Genomic DNA, 22,174 nt, shown 5'->3' on the forward strand with positions numbered 1-22,174 from the left:
AACAGGATAACTTTCATTTGATTTTCCAGAGAGTGCTATATTAAAGACTGAAACAGGCTTTTGGGTATCTCCAATTTGTTAATCTTCATCCTTCCACTTCCTTTGATTTGATTCTTTTTCTTTTTTTTCTTTGTACTTTTTTTGGTTTACTAAGAAATAAAGCTGGTGATAGCCTAGTAATTAAATCTCCAAAATATGCCCCCCCCACCTTGTGACTTCTATGTCTGCCTCAGGCCAGTCCACAAAGAGTGCTTCTCCAGTTGACCTACCTCATAGGGTTCAGTCTTGAATACAGACTATAAACTCTTGAGTAAGACAACTGAATTTATAAATACTGATGGTAAATAATTTAACCACCAAATGACTTTCATGGCCTTATATTGGACCAGTATTATACCTAGTTTGTGGGACTGTTTTTGAAATTTCTGACTTCCATAGAATGAGCATTGTTATTAATGAGGTAGAAAAATAGTAATCTAGTTGGAAATATACAGAGTTTACGAGGCTATGTCTATTGCAGTGGACTTCACTGGAAAGAAGGAAAGCTGCATTATGTATCACATGATGTTTGTCTGTGCTTGAGTTAGGGATATGAGTTGATGTTCAGGCCCTCATTACTAGAAAGCACTCATAGAGCTGCTAACTGGAAGAGAAAGATGGTAAGTTTTCCCTATTAGAAGATAACCGAAATTGATGTTCAAGGTTAGGAAAGGTAACTCTGCTTCCTCTATGGGTGTGAGAGCAGACCCCTCCCTTCCCCAAACATAAATTAATGGGCAGTTATACTCTATTGTTAGCTGTTGGTTGGTTTCCCTCTTTGCTAAGTGACCTTAAGTGACTCATTTTCCTTTTGTGTTATCTCTAAGTGGCTGTATTACTTGTTGAATTTAGTAATATAGGTAAAATACATTGGACCTTATTAAGAAGGTAAGATATCAATGCTGTGTTTTAGAGCTGTTGAAGTATAGGCAGGCCACAAGGCCAAGGAGATGAAAGAAACTAAGTGAAGTTATGGAAAATATTTCTCTTTTTTTCTTTTTGGATTTTTATCCCTTCCTGTCATTGGTTTTCTGAGTGGAGTAAGTGGGATTTAGTGACTCTTTTAAGAAATTGGATCTTAGTTTGTTGTCATCACTTATCCTTATCTACTCCTAAGCTGATTTACCAAATGCAGATTAAATAAACAAAGGTTTAAGTAGGATCTGAATGAAATAAACCACATAGGTATTTACAGACTCATTTACCTGGCTCAAGGGTTTGTGGCTCAGATATATCAATTTTTGCTCCTGGTTTGGAGTAGATTAGATGTCCCTTCAGAATTGACAAGGGCAAACGTGATCCTGTGCACATGTCTTGGTACCCTGGCTCTTGACTGCTCTAGCCTGAAAACAGAGAGATAGCACAGGAAAATCACTAGGCCATTAGAGATTCACACTGCAGCACGTACAGCCACTTGACCCTTGAACAACATGGGTTTGAATTGTGTGGGTCCACTTACATACCTTTTTTTTTTTTATAGGATAGTACTGTAAATATATTTTCTTTTCTTTATTATTGTCTTAATATTTTCTTTCGCTTACTTTATGCAAGAATACCATATATGATAAATATGAAATACAAAATGTGTTGGTCATCTGGTTATGTTATTGATAAGGCTTCCAATCAACAGTAGGCTATTTCTAGTTCAGTTTTTGGGGAGTCAAAGTTACATGTGGATTTTCTGTTACGTGGGGGTCAGGTCCTTAATCTCCCATGTTGTTCAAGGGTTAACTGTATATCCCTGTGAGTAGTGCTGTTTGATCCTATGAATTTTGCATTCTGAGGTTCCTGGGTTCCACCTGGTGGTATTTACACTTTTAGGGAAAGAAAGCATTTCAAGTCCTAGTAATTTCAATTCCAGACTCTCAGCTTTTCTTCCCATAGTCCTCACTTATTCTGTATTTCAGCCAAACGGCGGACCGGAGTGCTTCAGATTTTACTCAGACTCCACCCCACCCCCCCAACACTGATAGTAACTGACCAAGTCCATCTATCGAAGGCTACTGATATTTATTGGAGGAACCTAATAGTTGGCTCTCTGGCCACATTGGCTTAGGTCAGATCTCAGCAGTTCTTTCTTCCACCTGTACTGATAAAGTCCTGTCTCCTCAAAACGCAATTTAGTTGCCACTTCTTTTATTGTCAGTTTACATTATGGTGGCACATACCATTTTGTTTTTATAGCACTGCCTACATGATGTTCTCTGTTAAAGGAAATGAATGAATTCTGGCACTTTGTATGTATCTTGTGGCACTTAGCATATTCTGGGTTTGTATTAAGGTTTCCTGTTTGTGTCCCCTATTAAATGATAAACTCAGCAGTGCCTTCTTACGGTACATGTTCAGTAAACGTTGAATTTTCCTGTTGATTGTTGACGTGTATTATTGCTGTCTGTATGGTAATTCTCACCTGTATCACTAATCTCATAATAATTTATTCCTGACTCTTATGGGACTTATCATATCCTTCTATGTATCATAAAAGCTTGTGATCGTGTCTAAATTTCCCTTCCAGAGACTGTATTGTCTTTTGAATCCTTCATAATGCTTAGCACTTGGGTGTGTGATAGATACATTGACTTAATTAATGTGAGGTAATTTTTTTTTCATGCTGTGAAATGTTTTTAAGATTTCCTTTTGATAACTTTAAGACAAAGGTGTAGATGAATAGAGGAAAGACTGGTAAAGCAGAAGAGGAGGGTGGTGTGTGGTACACAGACATCCATAGACATTTCAGACTTACAGCAGATTGATTTACATACATCCCAGAGGGTGGTTTATAGCAGAGTATTGAGGAAACCAAATTCCTTTTATATCTTTTGATGTGAACTTGCCAAAAGCCAGTAAATTCTGAGGATTCTATGACTTTAGGAAAGTATGATTTAGCAGCAAGGGTATGGGCTTTCGAGGGAAGCACCTGAGTTTGTATCTTAGCCCTGTCTCCTGTTGGCTGTGTGACCTTAAGAAAGTTAACCTTTCTGTGCTGTGATTTCATTATTGGCAAAAATAAGAAAATGTAGGTTTTGCTCCAAGTTGTTGGGAGGATTATGGGAGAGATGTACGTGAAAGCACCTTGGAGACACTTGTCTCAGCAACTGCTTGTCCCTAACTTCCTAACTAACTTCCCCACAAGCACAGGGACCAGGTTTTGGGAAGCAAAGTCAAGGCAGATGATGTTTTAATTTTTACCCCCTAGTTGTTCATGTATTTATTTGTGAAGCTTTACGGAGGCCTGATATTGAGTTGCTTTTAGCTGTTTAATGAGGTATCTTTAGGGGAAATGATGAAGTCATACAGAATCAGTATTATCTTGGAAATTTGGGAAGTGGAAGTAGTGTTACAATTACTAAGAATTGCCAGTTAGGCATAATTAGACCTGTATTCTACCTACAGAGAGAACCCACCCAACCCTGTTTCAGTAGAAGTTAGAAGGGGGCTGGTGATTAGTTCGTATTAACGTTGAGCGTTGTGATTTATGTTTGATCGGTTTAGTTTTGATGAGGAAATTAAGATTTTCGAGTTCTTATTCTTACTTTGGCAAAGCTGGTGATTTTGACCTTTAACAGAATAAGCAGTGAGTATTATACAAGATTTCCTCCTGAGTTGTATTGTTGTTCATTGAATTAGTTGACAAAGGGGGAAAAAAACCTGTCTGTCAAGAATGTGCTTGTTAGCCTCAGTTAAGTTTCTGCTGATCACAATTGCCTTACAGGAAGTTTGTCTTTGTAGGCAAATGAGAGACAAACCAGGAAGACCTGACAGTCCAGTAGGGTATCTCTAACCTGGATCTTATTTTTGTTTTCACAAAATTCAAAGATTGCAGAGTTCTATGATGTCAGCAGGAAGCATTTTTAGGAAATTCCCTCACGGGGTCAGTCAACAATGAAGACCTTCACAGAAAGGAAAGCTGTGGAGTAGGAACAATGGGATATTAACATGTAAAATGAAAAAAAAAAGTCTGTGGGTAGAGAGATGGGTAAATATAACAATTATAACAAATATAGGAAACCATTCTAATAGCTTGTCTCAGAGCCACAGAAGAAAAATTAAGTTAGAGCTCTGCTGTTGAGAAAAAGGAACTTGAGTCCTTTTTAATTTTTGTTTTTTTAAGAGTTGAATTGAGAACGCTTAACCAATTTGGGGAACTAATAATAAAATATATTTTGGTTCTGTGAAATGATCACTTGGGAGACTCAGAGAAAGGGGCAGAGGACAGGAAGAACTCGGTCCTTACATTCCTGGTCTGGCTTCTATTAATCTTTGTAGCTCTAGAATAAAGCCTGCCACCAATTAGGCATTCAGTAAGTATTTGAAGGGAGGAGAAGAAAACACAGTAATACAGGAAAAGGCTTGGTGATTCAGGAGGTTCAGAAATGAGTCCATTAGTCAGATTGTGGTTATGTTTTGCTATAATTGCTCAGCATTTTGGTTATAGCAGTAAGTTATATTTTGAAAAGCAGAGTATATTCTTTTAGGAGTTAGCTACTAGCCATAGCTCACTAGCTGCTTTTATCAAAACTGGGTTTCCAGTTTATTCTTGGACTTTAGGGTAATATCACTTAATGAGAGAAGCTTGAGCACTCATTCTTTGCTTGAGATTTTACTTATGTGAGCTCTTTTAAGTTGTGGGTATTAGGATACTTCCATATGATTGTTATGGTGAGGCTAATCATAGACTGGTATTTCAGTCACTCCTGTCGCTTTCCCTACGATGTGATACATCAGAACATCTTTAGTTACTGCCTGTGGACTATTTATTGACAAATCTTGGAATTTTAAAATTCCTCCATTTCAGCTGGATTTGAGATTCTTTGTCACAGACACAGTCTTTGCTGCTAAACACAAAGACTTACTTGGGCAACATTATAATGTGTTTTATCATTAATATTGTGAGCCTCAGAATTGCATGCCTCTGTAAAAGAAAGGCTTTTTTAAGTGCCAAGATATGGAAAGTTAGCCCTTTCAGGATGATTTAACTGGTTCATTTATATTTTAGTTCAGCTAGGCTGAAATATTTACTCTTCAGTATTTTTGTACTTCTCCATTCTGACGTTAATTAACTCAGGACCTTTGAGAGTAAAGCTCGGTTTCTTCTGCCCCAGGAATCATGGCCTTTCTGATTCTTAGACTTGGCAGGCTGCAGTGCTTGGTGGAAAGGGCATGGTCTCTACCACTTAGTAGATGTGGGACTTTTGGCGAGTTATTTCTAATCTTTTTTTTTTTTTTTTTTTTGAGAATTAAATCAGTAACGACTGTAAAGGGCCTGGCCCTTAGTAGTCCTTAAATAAAGGTAGGTATTAAATTACTGCAGGAATATTTTTGGCAGTAGGGTGGCAATTGAGGAAGTAGGAAATTTATATGCAAGTAAGTTAACAGTCTTTTGACTGGTTTTTAAAGTTTTTATCTTTGTTATCCCATTGAATGCTTTTTTCTGTCTCCCTTATATTTTACTTATATATTTGCAGTCTAATGGAAAAGTTGGTAAGGTAGTAAAAAGAATGTTGATGTAATGTGTGGACTGAGCTTATGTATTTAAAGGTGTCCTCTAGTAAATTGTTTATTAGTGTTTTTTTATAATTTTCCTTAGTTTACCCAATGACTGGCCATTGCGGGGTATTGACCTTTACCGAATCAGAAGATCACTCTTAAAATTATGCCATGTGTTTTAAAACGTCCTATATTTCAGGTGAGGGTTGAAGATTTGGGTAATGTGTAGATTTGATGTCTTATATGTAGCAAACCAAAAGATTTCTTGCTAGGTGCCTAAATATCTTTATTGGAAGATATTTGAGCCCTCTCATATCATTAATTTTGGGTGACAAATTTTTTGTAATGGTGGAGGAGCTGTCTTAGAAAATGGATAAGGAAGTTCATTGTAGCCGAATGGTCTGAGACAATTTATGTGGATAATAGGGTAAGTTTTAGCTCATTTGGAATTTCATATTTATCATGAGTAAAAAGTAATACTAGGGATGTTTCCTTCTTTGCTGTGTGGAATTTCTTATCCTTCTGTCAGCACAGAGGTGAGGAATGCTGCTGTAGAACTTTTATCCCAAAGAGCTGACTCAGGGGTTGTAACCTTTTTTCTGTGCCTCAGATCCACCACTCCATTGACCCTTCCTTCCATTTCTTGGTGGCTGTCCTTTGCCGCTGGTGCCATGGTGGGTGTATGGATTGCTTTCTGTCTTTCAACAGTTACCGAAGTGCATGTTTGGGATTTTATTGAAGAAAGCTGGATACAGTAAACGGAAAGAATCTTGGAAGCTGCTTGACTGCTGTCTTTTCTCAGACTAGTCTGAAAGGGAATACCCCCATTCATTCTGGATTGGTGGATCTGAAGTACAAAATATTGTCCAGGTAAGCAATTACCCTGTATTGTTTTGTTATGTGGAACTCAATCACTGAAAGAAACTTAAAAAACACAATTTCTTTACTTTTTTCCACCGATAGAGAAAGGAAGAAATGTTAGATATTCAGATATAGTGTTCATGGTTGGGATGGATTAGCGAAGGTGTCTGTGGAAGAATTGCTAGTAGACGCTTCGTTTCAGTGTAAGAAGTGCAGTTATTTTTATTGTAGGCTCAAATGGTTTATAGTTATAGTCAAACAGGGAATACAGTAAACAAGGGAAATTTGGGGAATAGCTTGTACAGTATGGAAAACAGGTGATAATTTTAAGGTATTATCTCATAATTTATAGCGAATACCTGGTCAAAATAGTTTTTGTAGTTACCATGTAAAGTGGTGGTGTTTTATTCTTGGGACTCTTAGAGGGCCTTCTCAGGAAGATTTACAAACTGTAGCAACTGTTTATTGGGCATCTGCTAAGTGCCAGGCAGTTAGAGGCTCTTGACGTGTATTTCTTACTCAGTTGGCACATGCTTTACCTTATTTTACAGTTAGTGAAATGAAGCTCATAAGCATTAAGTAAGTGCACGTTGCCCTGGGTCATACAGCTAGTAAATGGCAAAGTCAAGCTTTAGGCTTGAGTCTTTTCCCTGTGACTGCATTTGCTGAAGTTTGTACTTCAGCTTCTGGATTTTCAAACTGCCCATCTGCAAGAGCAAGGTGTGGTTTTCTATAACAGGTTTCCACTTGGAAAACATGATAGATCACGGTTTGGCATGGTATTTTTCTATATCTGGTGCTCTTTCTGCTTGGTGAAGAAATCAGAAGATCTTCAGTCAGTTCGTCAAGTGAAGGTAACTTAGGGAGTGTAAGAGAGGCAATGCCTTTAAATGAAAAACATGGTTTACACAGGGAAGTGTTCGCTCTAGTGAACTCGAACCTGTATCTTCTCAGTTCCTCCTTAGTTCTTGTTGGTTATTTAAATAGCTCAGTAGCTTATTATGTGGACTTCTTTTGACCTGTGATTTGTCACTCTTACAAATAAGACATTGTCAGGCAACTCTCTTGAAAACATGACTTTTTTTGGTATTTAATATACTCTCCAGATTATACATTTCCTTTAATCTTAAAAAAATGTCTTTTCATCATAGACTGATACGCTGGCTTTGTGATTCTTGTTGTAGTTTAGTTCCTTTATATTTGTTAATGTTTCTCCTAAGCAAGCATTTTCCACACTTGTCATCTGAAGAGCTGTGAGGGTGGTGGTGGTGGTAGAAATAATAGCAGTTAATACTTCCTGGGCACTTACTCTGTGTTGAGCACAATTATAAGCACTTCAAATGTATAAACTTTTTATATTCATAGTAACCCAATGAGGTAGGTACCATTGTTTCTTTACCGATGAGGAAACTGAATGATAGGGTAATTAAGTAACATGTCCAAGGTCGCATGTCTGGGAAGAGACAAAGATGAGGTATGAGTCCAGGCAGCCTAGCTTCAGAGAATGTGCTTCTGAAGTCCGTACTGTATTGTCTCTAGAATCGAGTGTCATCCAGTGATAAAAAGAGGGGTGGAAATCCTGAGGGCTAAAACTGAAATCACTGCAAAGGAAAAGGAAACAATTGTTGTGTCGAGTATCTACTTCTGACCTTTGGTAGAAAACAGTTTAGCTCTTAGTTCCATGTTAGCCATCCAAGACTATCAGGCTGTTTCCCAAGAGGATTCGCAGTAGAGTTTGTTGGAGGCTATCTTCCAGAACAGTGCTGTCCAGTAGAACTTTCTACGATAATGAAAACATTCAGTATCTGTGCTGTTCAATATGGTAATCACTAGTCACATGTGGCTATTTTGAAATCTGGCTCTGTCACTGAGGACCAGAATTTTAAATTTTATTTAACTTAAATAGCCACATGTGCAGTTTCAGAATTTACTTTCGTCCTGGGTCTCGTCATTGCTTTAAAACCCTGAGAAATCTGATCTAAGCCACTCCTTATCCCAGGTATGGATCAGTATTAACCAGCTGTGCAAGACTGATGTGTAAAGCCAGAATTCCAGTTTACTAGTTTATGTGCATATTGGTATGATTAACATAAACTTTTTTGATAGGTAGATTTGCTTACTAGTTCCTAATTAACATATCAGTTTAAGTTTTTCAAGTAAGAAACAGAGTTGAGGGACCTGAAGACTCAAGCCAAATGCGTGGAATATTGTTTTTATGTGTGTAGACTTGACCTGCCAGCTCAGATCATAGTCAGGTGGCTTAGTTAGCGTGGACTCAACCAGAAAAGTGAGATATTTGCTGGACTGGGACTGAGACCACCTCATTCAGCTTATATTAGGGATGGATGGTTTTTCCGTATGGTAGAACCTCTTCCTTCAACTTCTCTCCTTGCCCTTCTTTTTTTTTTTTTAAGATTTTATTTATTTATTTAACACAGATAGAGACAGCCAGCGAGAGAGGGAACACAAGCAGGGGGAGTGGGAGAGGAAGAAGCAGGCTCATAACGGAGGAGCCTGATGTGGGGCTCGATCCCATCACGCTGGGATCACGCCCTGAGCCGAAGGCAGACGCTTAACCGCTGTGCCACCCAGGCGCCCCTCTCTCCTTGCTTTTAACTTCCCAAAACCTTTTCTGATTAAGGCATCATTTTTAGACAAGTTAGTACATTCAGCTTGAATGCACTCTTGACTTTATAGGTCTAAGTAGCTCTTCGTTTCCCTACAGAAAACTGAAGGAAATAAATGCCTTTATCGTTGCTATGATCCATTTTGTATTCATTTTTGACTCTAAGAACGTAATTAGATTTTTTTTGCTTCCCTGTAGCCTCTTTTGACCAAAACAGATGTATTGGCTTATTTAATTTGGTCATATAGTGTGGGGTGGAATAAGAATGTACTCATAAAAAATAAACTAGGTGGTACATTCTCTTTGCATTTTATTATGTTATTAAATGAGCTTGTTTTTAGCTTGCTATATCATTACTTTGAGACTTGCTCTTGTTCTTCTGTTCTGAACAAAGAAAGAGTAACATAACCAGATTTGTATTTTAGGAAGTTAACTTTTCGGTGTGCGCAAGGTAGATTAAAGAGACTGAAGGCAGGGAGACCAGTTAGTTCAAGTGCGCAATGAGGAAGGCAAACCAAAGCATTGGCAGTGGGCGTGATGAAGGTGGGGTGGACTTAAAAAAGAAGTAGGCGGTAGGATCTACAGAATTTGGGGATTGGTTATTGGAGTAGTTGATGGATGGACTATAGTATGAATTTTAGATTTTTGCCTTGGGCATCAGGATGAATGTTTACTGTCTTTTCCAAGATAAGGAGTACTAGAAGAAGGGCATACAGGGCGTGGGAGAGGTGGAGGGAAAAAGAATGAATTTAATTTATGATGAATTTGAGTTTCGTATTGTGAATCCACCAAGAGAGGTATCTGGTGGGAATATGAGCATCAGAGAAAGCAGGGAAAGAGAGAAAGATTTGGGAATTTTTATTTCGCTTCAGTGGTAGCTCACTTTACTCAGTAAAGTTGTAAGGTTTTGCAGAGTGTAGATTGAGGAATCTGTGTATCAGTGTATGGGAATGCTAACATAAAGGGATAGACTATGACCAAGGTCAAATGACCTTATGAGATCATACGTGATCATACTGATCAAGTGGTGGTACCACTTTCCTTTTCATCTGAACCGGGGTATCCCATGACAGTATGTTCCCAGTCTGCAGATTAGCCTTTTATGTTTGGGTTATGATTTTCTTTTTTTTACTATAATGGTTTGTTTAATGGAGGTACAGTTTTTGATATGTGTTTTTTAAAACTCCAGGTTGTCACTGTGTATCTTATGGGCATTTATGCTAATTAAGTTCTGTGCATCTGGTGACCAAAACAAGGGGAAATAACCCAATCAGTGAATGTTCTGGATAAATTGTTGACATGAGAAATGAAAATTTGCTCTTCTCTCAGTCTGTCTCAATTCCTGAATGGTTCTCATCTAGCTGTAATGAGTGTGATGATGGTATTTTAAAGACATTTTTAATATCACAACATGTGGCCTAAAGACAAGCCAATTATTTTGTGTACTAGTCAGTTGACGAAACAGTGACCTGGTCAAGTGGAGTGGAAATTAGCTGTGTTGGAATTACTGAGATGGTGTGTCAGTCTAGTGTGGCATGTATTTAAGGGATTTGTAAGGCAGATGTTTACTGTATGCTATTTTCACTTTATGCACTGACTTCAGGCCCTAATTCCCAGGTGACCTGTAATGCTGGTTTTGGTAATGAAAGCATGGAGATACGAAGACTTCATTTTAGCTACAGTAAATCAGTACTTCACAAAAAGGTTTTTAGGATACATTGTATATGTGTATGCTACAAAAGTCATAAAGTACAAAAAGGAGTAGACATTTAAAAAAAAAGTCTCCAAGTCTCCCATTCCCTCCGGCTCCAACTATTCAACCATATTTTTGTGCAGCTTTCATATATATATATATATATGTGTGTGTGTGTGTGTGTGTGTGTGTGCTGTACGTATTCTTCTGCACCTTGAATTTTTTTTAATGTAAAATATGACATGGTTATCTTTCATGTCAGTTCCCAGAGAGCTCCCATATTTTTTGAAGAGGTAATTTAAAAGATGCATGCTGATTTATTGTAGGTGCTATAATTTGTTAAACCAGTCTGGACTGATACACATATAGGTTATTTCCTTTTAGTCTTTTGCTATTACATATAATGCTGTAAAGAATAACTTAGTGTATATGTCATTTTACATATGGAGAAGTATATCTTCAGGACAGTTTCCTAGAAGTAAGGTTCACTAGGTAGTTGCTTTTAAAAACCTGATAGACATTGCCACATTGCCCTCCAGTTATACTGTAACAGTATACACTCTCACAGGCTTTGCTTGAGAGTATTCTTTTTTCCTGATACTCTCGTGGTGTTATGTGGATTTTAAGCTGATTGCTTTTCTAATTGTTCTTCTCTTTTTCCCTCCTATAACTTTTTATTATGAAAAATTTCATATATATATAGAAGAGTTGGGGAAAAACCAGTATAACAAACACCTGTATAGTCTTTCCACCTAGACTCAACAGTTAAAGTTTTGCCATATTTCTATCATTTCTCTGCTCCACGCCTCCATTCCTCCTTCCCTCCCCTTGCCACCACTTCCCTCCCTTCCTCCCTCTCTCTCTTTCTCTCTCTCATCTCCTCCTGTCCTTCTCTCCTCAGACATATATGCTTTGTGGTTGTTGAAAAATTTGATAGTAAGTTGCAAACATGATACTTCACACTCTAAACATTCCAGCACCTGTCTCCTAAGAATAAGGATAGGCTCTCCCTCTAAAACTACATAAACACACACAGAGCAATGTACATATAGATACATCTATCCATATATAACCACATATTATATGTAGTGCACATATATATTTCACCACATATTATATTTCATACATATATAAAACAACAATACAATTTTTATGTCTGGGAAAATGAAAATAATTCCATAATGTAATATCACATATTCAGTTAGATTTTCCTAATTGTCGCAAGAATGTCTTTTCTAGCATGCCGCCCCCCCCCCTTTGTTTTAAATGCCAGGATTCAAACAGAATACACCCTTTGTATTTGGTTATTATATTTCTTTAATATCTTTTCATTTGGAACATTCCCTCTGCCTTTTTCCCTCCTCTCTTGGCATTGACTGTTTTTGAAGAGCCCAGCTCAGTTGTCCTTTAGGATGTGCAACATTCTTCATTTGTTTATTTCCTCATGGTGTCATTTAACTTGTTTCTCTAGCTACTGTACATCCTGTACATTGGAAGTTAGGTGAGAGGCTTGATTGCAACCAGGTTAAACATTTTGACAAGAATGCTTCATCACAGGTAAAGTGTCCTTTGCATTGAGTCATGTTGGGAGGTCCTTGATGACAGGTTATTCCCTTATGAGCTATGCTAAATTTGATCCCTTGGCTAAGGTGGCAATAGCCACGTCTCTCATTTATAAAGGTACAATTTTATCCTTTGCTATTAGAAAGGAATTTATGGGACAGTGTTTTGGAACGTTGTAAATATCTTGTTCCATTACAGCATTTCACTCAGTGGTTTCAGCATCCTGATCCTGAAGTCAGTTATTACAATAGCAGTTACAAAATTGTGATGTTCTATCATTCTGTCTACATTTATTAGCTAGCGTTCACAGAGGCCATCCCTGTTTCTCCTCCTTTCTTTGTGTACCATCATACTCTCATGGATTTTTTTATTTAGTGTGTTAAGAATCAGTCTTTCTTTATAAAGATTTATATATTTGAGAGAGAGAGAGGGAGGGAGAAAGTAGGGTGGGGGGTGGAGAGAGAGGGATAGGAAGAGACTCTCAGAATCCCTGCTGATCACGGAGCCCAAGGTGGGGCTCGATCCCACGACCCCAAAACCATGACCCAAGCTGAAACTGAGTCGGACACCTAACCGACTGAGCCACCCAGGCGCCCCAACAATCAGAGTCTTTATTGGTGTTCACATTGTCCCAGATTTGGCTAATGAGAGCCCCTTCAAGGTAGCGCCCTGCTTCCTTTTGATATGATCCCATCAGTTTTTGTGTGTTTCTTGGCTTTTTACTTTCTCTGCATTTCAGGCATCAACGATTTCTCCAAGAAGCTCTGATTTCTTTTAGTGGGGAATGGTGTTTAGAAGCCGAAAGCTTTATTGTTGGGTTGTCATTGCTTCTAGACCCTTTCAGTAGGCAGAACTAAAGAGTATATTTAAAAAGAACCATGAGATCATGTTAGTTCCGATTCAAATTGAGTATTACAGGGATATTTTTCTAAAGCTGTTAGCCTTTTGATTTTCAAAATCTAAGGGATCATATTGGTATGTAATGGCTATCCAGTTGAGATACAAATTGTTATGTAAATAGGCAGATAAATAACTCCATTCTTCATTGAGCATGTACTCAAACAGGTACCGTTTGGTTATATGGGGAGTACAGAACAGAATCAACTATGTACCTTGCTTGCAGAAGCTTACAGTCTTTTACATAAAAAACTATAGTACGGTGTGAAAACTGGTAGGGATCATGAGAGGTAGACATACAATGTTTTACTTATCCTTTGAGGCCTGAGCGGAAATTAGACATGAATATGGGTGTTTTGGGGGAGGGGAGGGCTTTCATAGCAAAGGTAAACAAGTGAACAATGGCTGGCAGGCGGGTAATAGTGTGTAGTGCCTGTCAGGCGGGACATGTAAGTGGTTCTGTGAATATTGGAGTATGACTTGTGTGGTGGGATTGAGGTAGGTAGATTGGTGAAGATAGATTATAACCAAATCTTGGACTTTATCCTTTAGATCATAGGTTATGAACTAGTAGCCTGTGGATCAAGCTTCACAGATCTATTTTATTTGGTGTGCATAGATTTAAAAAATTGAGATATGGGGCGCCTTAGTGGCTCAGTGGGTTAAGCATCTGCCTTGTCTGGGGTCATGATCCCAGGGTCCTGAGGTGGAGCCCTGCATTGGGCTCCCTGCTCACTGGGGAGCTTGCTTCTCCCTCTCCCTCTGCCCCTCCCCCTGCCCACGTTCTCTCTCAAATAAATAAATAAAATCTAAAAAAAACCTGAGACATTTCTTGCCAAAACACTAAGTTCTGGTTTGTCTGAAATTGGAGCTGAGGAGCGGCTGCCTTTTACTAGAGTCAGAGCTTGTGCTTCCCTGGTCCTTAGAGGTCCTGTAAATCTGTCTTTGTTTGGCCCTTACCAGCTTCTGAGCTTGTGTGATCCTGCAGTATTGGAGGAGGGGTGTGAAGGTGGGAGATGTGATTTGAGAGGAGAGGTGACTGAAAGCTTGAGCAAGGTCTGTGCTTTAGAAAGATCACTCTGGCAATTGGTTTGGAGGATGTATTGGAGCAGAGAGACCAATCCGTAGACTGTTGGAATATTCCAGGGGAATACAGGATAGTAACAGATGGTGCAAAGAGGAGAAAATGAGACATTTTAAAATGTAGAGTGGTTAGATTGTATTGATAGATAAGAGTATGTATGTGTATGTATTGACAAGAATGTAAATCAAACTCTATTGAAACACGAAGTCCCGTTTTTTAAAAAGCTTTGCATTCATAAGTTGGTTTCTGGAAGTTAACCACATGTTTTCATCATCTAGTGGTTAATTTTGGAAGACAGTAGGAATAGTTTCTTGCATTGTCACTGTGTAAAGTTTAGTTTTGTAATATGCCAGTAGCATCTTCTGTCAAAATATCTAACTCTGGCTTTATTTCTGAAAGTTGTGTATGAAGTGAATATATTGTGATTTTTATTCTTATCATGTTCCTTATAATTATAGAGCTAAATTTCTAGGCAAAAATATTAGCAACGCTATATACTTATTTTTAGAGAGTTGGCTGCTTTATTTAATTTTCCCCACAATCTCTGCAAGAAGTTAATCCAAAGGATAATGAGTTGACATGGGACTGTCCTGTACAGTTAAAATCACACCTCTGTTAAAACCATCTATATTGTTAATAAGTATTCTGGACCTCTTCCCTGTCCGGTTGGGGCATGACTTGATCAATTCCATTGCCAAAGCTAATCCTGTAGACATTTAGTAGCACCACCAGCTTAGGCAGTCTGAGGGAGATAGACCTGGAGAGCATGTAGGTGACGAGACTGGGAGTGAGAGTGACTCACGCTGACAAGCCATATCTGGATTCTGTGTAATAAGCTTCGGCTTCAAAGGATGAACAAAGACTGGTTTAAAGGGCATTTGTATAAACGTTTGTTTGTTTTTGTAACTTACATATAGTGTAGAACACAAATCTAAAGGGTACAGCTGAAAGAATTTTTACATACGGAAACAGAACACTGTGTAACCATTACCCAAATCAAGATATAGAACACTTCAAGAGCACCTTGAGGGCTTCCTCATGTCTGTGCCTCACCAAGTCAGTAACCCTCCCAGACGTTTATTGTGGTCTTTTTCTCTGTAGGTTAGACATGGCTGTTTTTGGATTTTATATAAATGGAATCATACAGCTTAGACTGTTTTGTTTTTTCCCTCTGCTTGCTGTTACATTTATGAAATTCAACCGTTTTAACAGGTTTTTTCCCCTGTGCATTATTCAATTGTATATATAGTCCATGGTTTGTTTATTTTACTGTTAATGAATTAGTTGGATTGTTTCCATTCTTTGGCTGCTATATAACACTTCTAAGGTGGACATAAGCACTTGATTCTATCGGTTATAAAAAACCAGGAGTGGAATTTCTGGGTCATAGGATAGGCATATGTTCAGCTTCAGTAGATACTGTTCAACTGTTTCCCAAGTGCTTGTGCCGATTTACACCCCCACCTCTAATGTGGGAAGTTCCAGTCATCACTTCGTTTTGCTAGTCCTTTTAATTGTAGCCATTCCAATGAGTGTGTGGTGGTATCTGTGACTATCAACTGTTGAGGTATAGTTTACATGCAGTAAAATGTACTCATTTTAAGTGTACTGCTTGAGTTTTGAGAGCTATATACACTCAAATAACCACTACCATGATCAAGATGTAGAACATTTCTACCGTCCCCCCCCAACCTCTCCCCCGCAAAATTCTCTCACTTCCCTTTGCAGTTCCCCACCGCCATCCCTGGCCTCAGGTAACCTGCTTTCTATAACTCTAAATTAGTTGTGTGTGTTGTAGACTTTCATACAGGTGAAATTGTATAGCATGCATATACTGCAAGCACTCTGTTTTAGCTTATTTTACCCAGCGTAATGTTTTTGAGATTCATTCTTGTTGAATCAGTTTTTCATTCCTTTCCGTTGCTTAGCACTATTACATTACACAAGTATACAATGTTTTGTTTATTCATTCTCCTGCTACAGAATATTTGGGTTGTTTCCAGTGTTTGACTGTTACAAATAAACTTGGGCGAACATTTGTGTTCAATTTTTTGTTTGGACATTTCTTTTCTCTTGGGTATACCTAGGAGTGGAACTGCTGGCATAGAGTGTAGATGAATGTTTAGTTTTTCCAAGTAATTGCCGGATCTTTTCCCAAAGTGATTGTACATTCTTACGACTTTCCCACAATATATGAGAGTTCCAGTTTTTTTTTTATAACCTTGTCAGCACTTGGCATTGTCAGATAGTTTTAGCCATTCTTGTATGTGTGAAGTAGTGTCTCATTGTGGTTATAATTTACATTTTCTTGATGACTAATGATACTGAGCATTTTTTCATGTGCGCATTGGCCTTTTAGATATTGTCTTTAGAGAAGTATCCTTTCAAATCTGTTGACCCTTTTAAAAAATTGAGTTATCTTTTTCTTTTGATTTGTGGGAATTCTTTATAGTAGTCAGGAAACAAGTTCTTTGTCAGATATTTAACATATTTCGAACATCTGTGGCTTGCCTTTTCATTGTCTTAATGTTGTCTTTTGATGGACAGAAGCTCTTAATGCTTACAAAATCAAATTACTCAGGTTTTTCTTTCATTGTTACTGGTTTTTGTGTCCCATTTAAGAAAATTTTGCATACTGTAGGGTCTTAAAGATAGTCTACTTGCAACTTTATGGCTTTACCATTTTAAAATTGTTTTTTTATGGTTGAGCTAGGAATCAAGATTCATTTTTCCCCCATATAGTTATCCAGTTAGTTCAGTGCTGTTATTTACATATACATTAAAAAACTATTGAAAAATTGTTGAAGAACATATGAACACAAGCTTATGTTTCGTTTTTACAGAATTAACCATGTTTATTATAGAAAAATTCAAAATAAAAATAATGTAAAATAAGAAGCAAAAAGAATCAAAACTTCCCGGTAACTGTTAATATTTGGTGTATTTTTCTTTTATCTATGTTTCGTATATATTTTTCACGCATAAAATTGTTTTTGCAAACTGCTTTTATTTATTTATTTATTTATTTATTTATTTATTTATATTTTTATTTAATTGTTTTTTGAGACAGAGAGCATGCGTGCCACCTGGGGCAGGGAGGGGGTGCGCAGAGGGAGAGGGAGATTCTAAATCAGGCTCCACACTTAAGGCGAGCCTGATGCAGGACTAAATCTTACAGCCCTGAGATCATGACCTGAGCTGAAATCAAGAGTCGAAATCAAGAGTTGGACGCTTAGCCATCTGAGCCGCCCAGGTGCTCCTGCAAACTGCTTTTAAAACTCAACAATACTTGTGGCATTTTTCTGAACCATTTTATATTTCTTTGTAATAATTTTGAAGGGGTGCCTTGTGTATATGAATGTGGAAATGGCTAACTTGTTAAACTATTCCTTTATTATACATTTAAATTCTTTCTTTTTTAAAAATTATTTCTTATTTGGGGCACCTGGGTGGCTGAGTCATTAAGTGTCTGCCTTTGGCTGGGGGCATGATCCCAGGGTGCTGGGATCGAGGCCCATGGGGCTCCCCACTGAGCAGGGAGCCTGCTTCTCCTCCCTATGCCTGATGCTCCTGCTACTTGTGCTTGCTCTCTGTCAAATAAATAAATACAATCTTTAAAAATAAATAAATAAATAAATATTATTTCTAATTTATAGCAATTTAAAGCTGGGTTATTCTTTCTTGTAGTTTTATCTTTGAACACATCTGTGAGTATTATCTTGGGATAATTTTTAAGGGGTGGAATCGATGGAATTTTTAAGAACATGTGTATTTTATATGGCCAAAAGTTTACTCACTTTCTGTTACTTATATGAACATGAAACAACAGACCATATTCTCTCTATAAAAGTGCTGTTTTCTCCATGTTTAGGCCTTTTTAGAATATTAATTAAAAAATAATACCAATTTGGTTAAAGAATTTAACAAGTTATTTCTGGAATTACTAGTGATATTGGATATATTATGATGTTTGTGGCTATTTATGTTTCTTTTGTGAAGAAAGGGAAATGTGTGGAATAGCTGTAGTTGTACTCTCTTGATTTAAATCTGGGTGTTTTTGGGGACATGTGGCGGAAGGAAGTCACCAGGGTGAGGAACTTCTGAGTTTGTTGTGGCTGGGACAGTGTTGCCTTTTTGTGATCAAAATGGCCACTTTTGGTAGAAGCCAGCTGCAGAATTATTTCCTTTACTCAGTGTACTGTGGCAGGCTTAAAGCCAGTCCCTGTTCTGGCCAGATCCTGGCTCCAGATCCTCTTTATGAAGTACTTAGGGATCCGTCATGTTTGGCCTTACTCATTGCTTCAAGGACACTCACTCCTTATTAGCCTTCTTTGAGCTAGGAGGTGAGGTTCTGCTGGGAATTTCACTCACTTTTTAGGTAGGTTTTTCTTTGTTTACATTCAGTGAACCCTATTTCCACTCCAGTTTTTTCTTTTTTTGTATTTATAGAAATTCCTTGAAATGTCTTGTATTTGTGGAAGGCATCCTCCTCCTAGCCAGGTTTCCAGTACCAATGTAGATTGTCTTTTATTTTGACATTCCTTTGATGATTTCAGTTGCACCAATCAGAAATCCCAACCTTAACACCTCTATTTCCCTCCGAAATCTTGCCTGTTTTTTTTTTTTTGTCGTTTTTTTTTCACTCTAGCTTTCTGCACTTAATCATAGTGATTCCCCCACCCCTTCCTCCAATGCCTTGAGCTAACAAGCATTGTCATCTGTTATTTGTTATCTGGAAGGCTTCACCCTGTCTTCCTTTCTGGCTTGATTAATGCTTGCTTGTCCTTTAGAGCTGAGTTCAAGCATCAGTTCTTCAGGGGTTGTGTCTGGGTCCCCTAGGTACCCCTACAGGTTAGATTCCCTTGTCATATTCTTACAGCACTCCGTTCTTTTCCTTCGCTGCTATTAACATAATTGTAATTAATAAATGTTTGCATAATCCCCCACTAGACAGCTCTTTTATTAGAAAGTAATGTCTGTGGGGACAGGGATCATGTCTGTCATGTCCTATTCAGCTCATAGCATATTCCCAGCATCTAGTACAGTGCATGCCTTACAGCTGCCCAGCTGAATGAGGGAATAAATTTCGGAGGGCAAATGAGAATTACCATCTTGTATCAGAAGTTTATATTTACTTTAAAAATGAATACATTTGTTCCTTAAATGCCTTTGTGTTTTTAGTTTCAGTATCATCTCTTAATTTTAAAAGGCTTGATCCTGAAGTTTAAGCTGTCACCATTAGAAACTCCTTTTAGGGGGTTGAAAAGCATCCCTACTTTCCCTCTCCGCTGCTTGGCCAGATTTTTAAACCTGTCAGTGACTTCTGATCTGTCCAGATTATTTTGCTAATACTTCAGCTTTCATTTTGAAGGAGTTGTCAACTGCTATCACTACTAATTCTTTTCTTTTTTCCTCCCCCTCTTTTCCCGTGTGTGTGTGTGTGTGTGTGTGTGTGTGTGTGTGTGTGTGACTAATAGGATCACTATTCCTGGGAGTTGCTTCCTTAGGTCAAGCAAATTTGGTAAATTCCTCATATAATCTCCTCTTGGAAATTGACTTGATAATTGTCATTTTAATCATTTGTTTCCCAGCATTTCCCAAACTTTCTGACCCCAGAAATTTCTCCTCCTTTATTTTGGTTCAAAACCGATCCAGTCCGAGAGCTATTCTTGACTATTTTTGTGCATTTCATTCCGATTTCTTGTATTCACCAAGAGTTCTCTGTCTTCCTGCCAAAGTAATGAGGGAGGGAACTAGCACTTGTTAAATGCTAGATTTACATCTATTCCTTTTAACTTCTATAACTTTGAATGAATGGTAGGCTTATTTTCCACATTTTAGCATGTGAGGAATGGAGATGGAGGAGGGATTTTTTTTCCCCTCAATGTTGCATAGTGATTTTATGTATATCTATTTATCATCTGTCTGTCTCTACAAAGCCTTGTGTTCTTTCTCCTCCCCACCTGGGGAAAGAAAAGAAAAACTCTGCTGATGATTTTAGAAGCTGTACCTCTAGCTATCATCTTCGTTCGGGGAGTGCTTGGTGGTAGCTCGGACTCTCAAGAGCCAGTGGCTCAGGAGCGGCAGGGCCTCTAGACTCTAGGAGGTGGGCAGCGGCATATTCTCAGTCCCTGGGGGAGATGGAGAGGAGAAGGCCAAGAAAAGCCTTGACCACCCCTGCCCAGACTGCCTTTGTGAGTCCTCATGCTTTCTTCCCTCCTTCATTCCAGGCTTAACCTCATTCTCTTCAGTTCCAGGCTTTTCTACTAGTATATGACCTCTTTGTTGGAATTTTAGGTTGGCTTTTATCAGTAACGTAGCAGCTAATGTTTATTGGGTGCCTGCTTTCATGTAGCCAGCCGTTCCTCTCTAGCCCTCTAAATAGCTGACTGACTTAAGGTCACATAGCGTTGGATCTGGGATCTGAACCTCACCTCAGTAAAGTTTTTCATAGGGAAAACCTACCCTAAGCAATGAAAATCTATGAAATCATGGGTTTGATGTGCTAGTTATATATATTTTTTGTAACATATACTTAAACATTTGGCTATTAAACATTAAAACACCTTTGTGTACCACCAAAAATCACCTTGAATACTAAACTTTGGGAAATGTTCCTATAATCTACATTTTGTCTTTATCCGTTTATCCACGAATGGTTCAGTATGTATCTGTAAAAGATGAGGACTTAAAAACAAAGCAAAAGATTATTAAAAACACATAGCACACAATTCCATTATACCTAAAACATTACCAATAATTCCTTGCTATCAAATAGTCAGTACTAATCTTTGCCTGCTTGTCTAATAAATAACTTTTAAATTAATAAACTTAATTTTTTAAAAACAACTCTCGATTTACAGAAAAATTGAGCAGGCAGTACAGAATTTCATATAGTCTTCTTCCCCCTGCAGTTTCCCCCATTGTGACTATCTTACATCAGTGTGGTTAATATTGATGTTTTATTATTAACTACAGTCCTTAGTTTATGCAGATATCCTTGGTTTTTTACGTCATGTCCTTTTTCCACCCCAGGACCCCACCCAGGATTCCGCCTTGCATTTGGTTGTCATGCACCCTTAGGCTCTTCTTGGCTGTGTCAGTTTCTCAGATTTTGTTTTTGATGATGATGACAGTTTTGAAGAGTTCTGGTCAGGCATATTGTCTTGCCCTCTGTTGAATTTGTCTTGTTTTTCTCATAAATGTTTTTTTAATAATTGTTTTTTTCAATTCAGGAGCCAGACTTGGTTCACGCTTTGCATATAGTTAATAGCCTCTTAAATCTTTTTAATCTTTAAAGATTGCCTCTCCCACCTTTTTTTTTCTAGCCATGTATTTATTGAAGAAGCCGGATCAGGCTTTTGTTCTGTGTAACTTTGCAAATTCTGGATTTGGCTGATTACATTCTCATTATGTCTGCATATTCTCTCTTGGTATTTCTTGCAAATTGGTAGTTAATCCAGAGGTTTGTTGGATTCAGGTTCAGTGTATTTCTGTATCAAAAGACAAAGCAAAACAAAACCCACGCTCTTTCCAGTATGCCATGGTGCTTTCTTATTTTTGTGACATTCTTTATCCTTTCCAAGTAGCTGATTCTTGAAGAAACATAGAACTCTTATGCATGTACATTTTTCCGAGTTAAAACTGCACAATCTATTCATGGTAGATGGTGAAACAGTGAGCTGGCTGCAGGAATGCGTGCATATATTTGTCAATTTTGCTGAGGACAGTGATGACACAGTTCATGGTATTGACCATCAGTATTAGAGTATTATTCCTATAGTTTATTTTCAGTTTTCTCCTTTTTCTCAATTCTGATATGTAATGACTTTTGCTACTGTTAGTATATACTTAAATCTTACTTTACCCCCCAATTTGAATGATTACAATGACACACCTGTAATGTAGAAAGATAAAAACAAAA

At 37.9% G+C, this 22,174-nt stretch overlaps 1 protein-coding gene across 5 annotated transcripts in view; it reads left to right on the forward strand.

Moving 5' to 3' along the window:
• FBXW11 (F-box and WD repeat domain containing 11) overlaps positions 1 to 22,174 on the forward strand; it is a 118,007-nt gene that overhangs the window by 2,743 nt on the left and 93,090 nt on the right. The window contains exon 2 of one of the 5 annotated variants that reach the window (XM_040630297.1): positions 6,235 to 6,396. The exons of the other annotated variants lie outside the window; for them this stretch is intronic. The gene's annotated coding sequence lies outside the window, so the exon portion shown is untranslated. The remainder of the gene's footprint in view (positions 1 to 6,234; positions 6,397 to 22,174) is intronic. 5 annotated transcript variants of the gene reach the window in all.

This window comes from Ursus maritimus, unplaced genomic scaffold (genome assembly GCF_017311325.1).
Source record: "Ursus maritimus isolate PB19 unplaced genomic scaffold, ASM1731132v1 scaffold_15, whole genome shotgun sequence".
NCBI classification, from domain to species: Eukaryota; Metazoa; Chordata; class Mammalia; order Carnivora; family Ursidae; genus Ursus; species Ursus maritimus.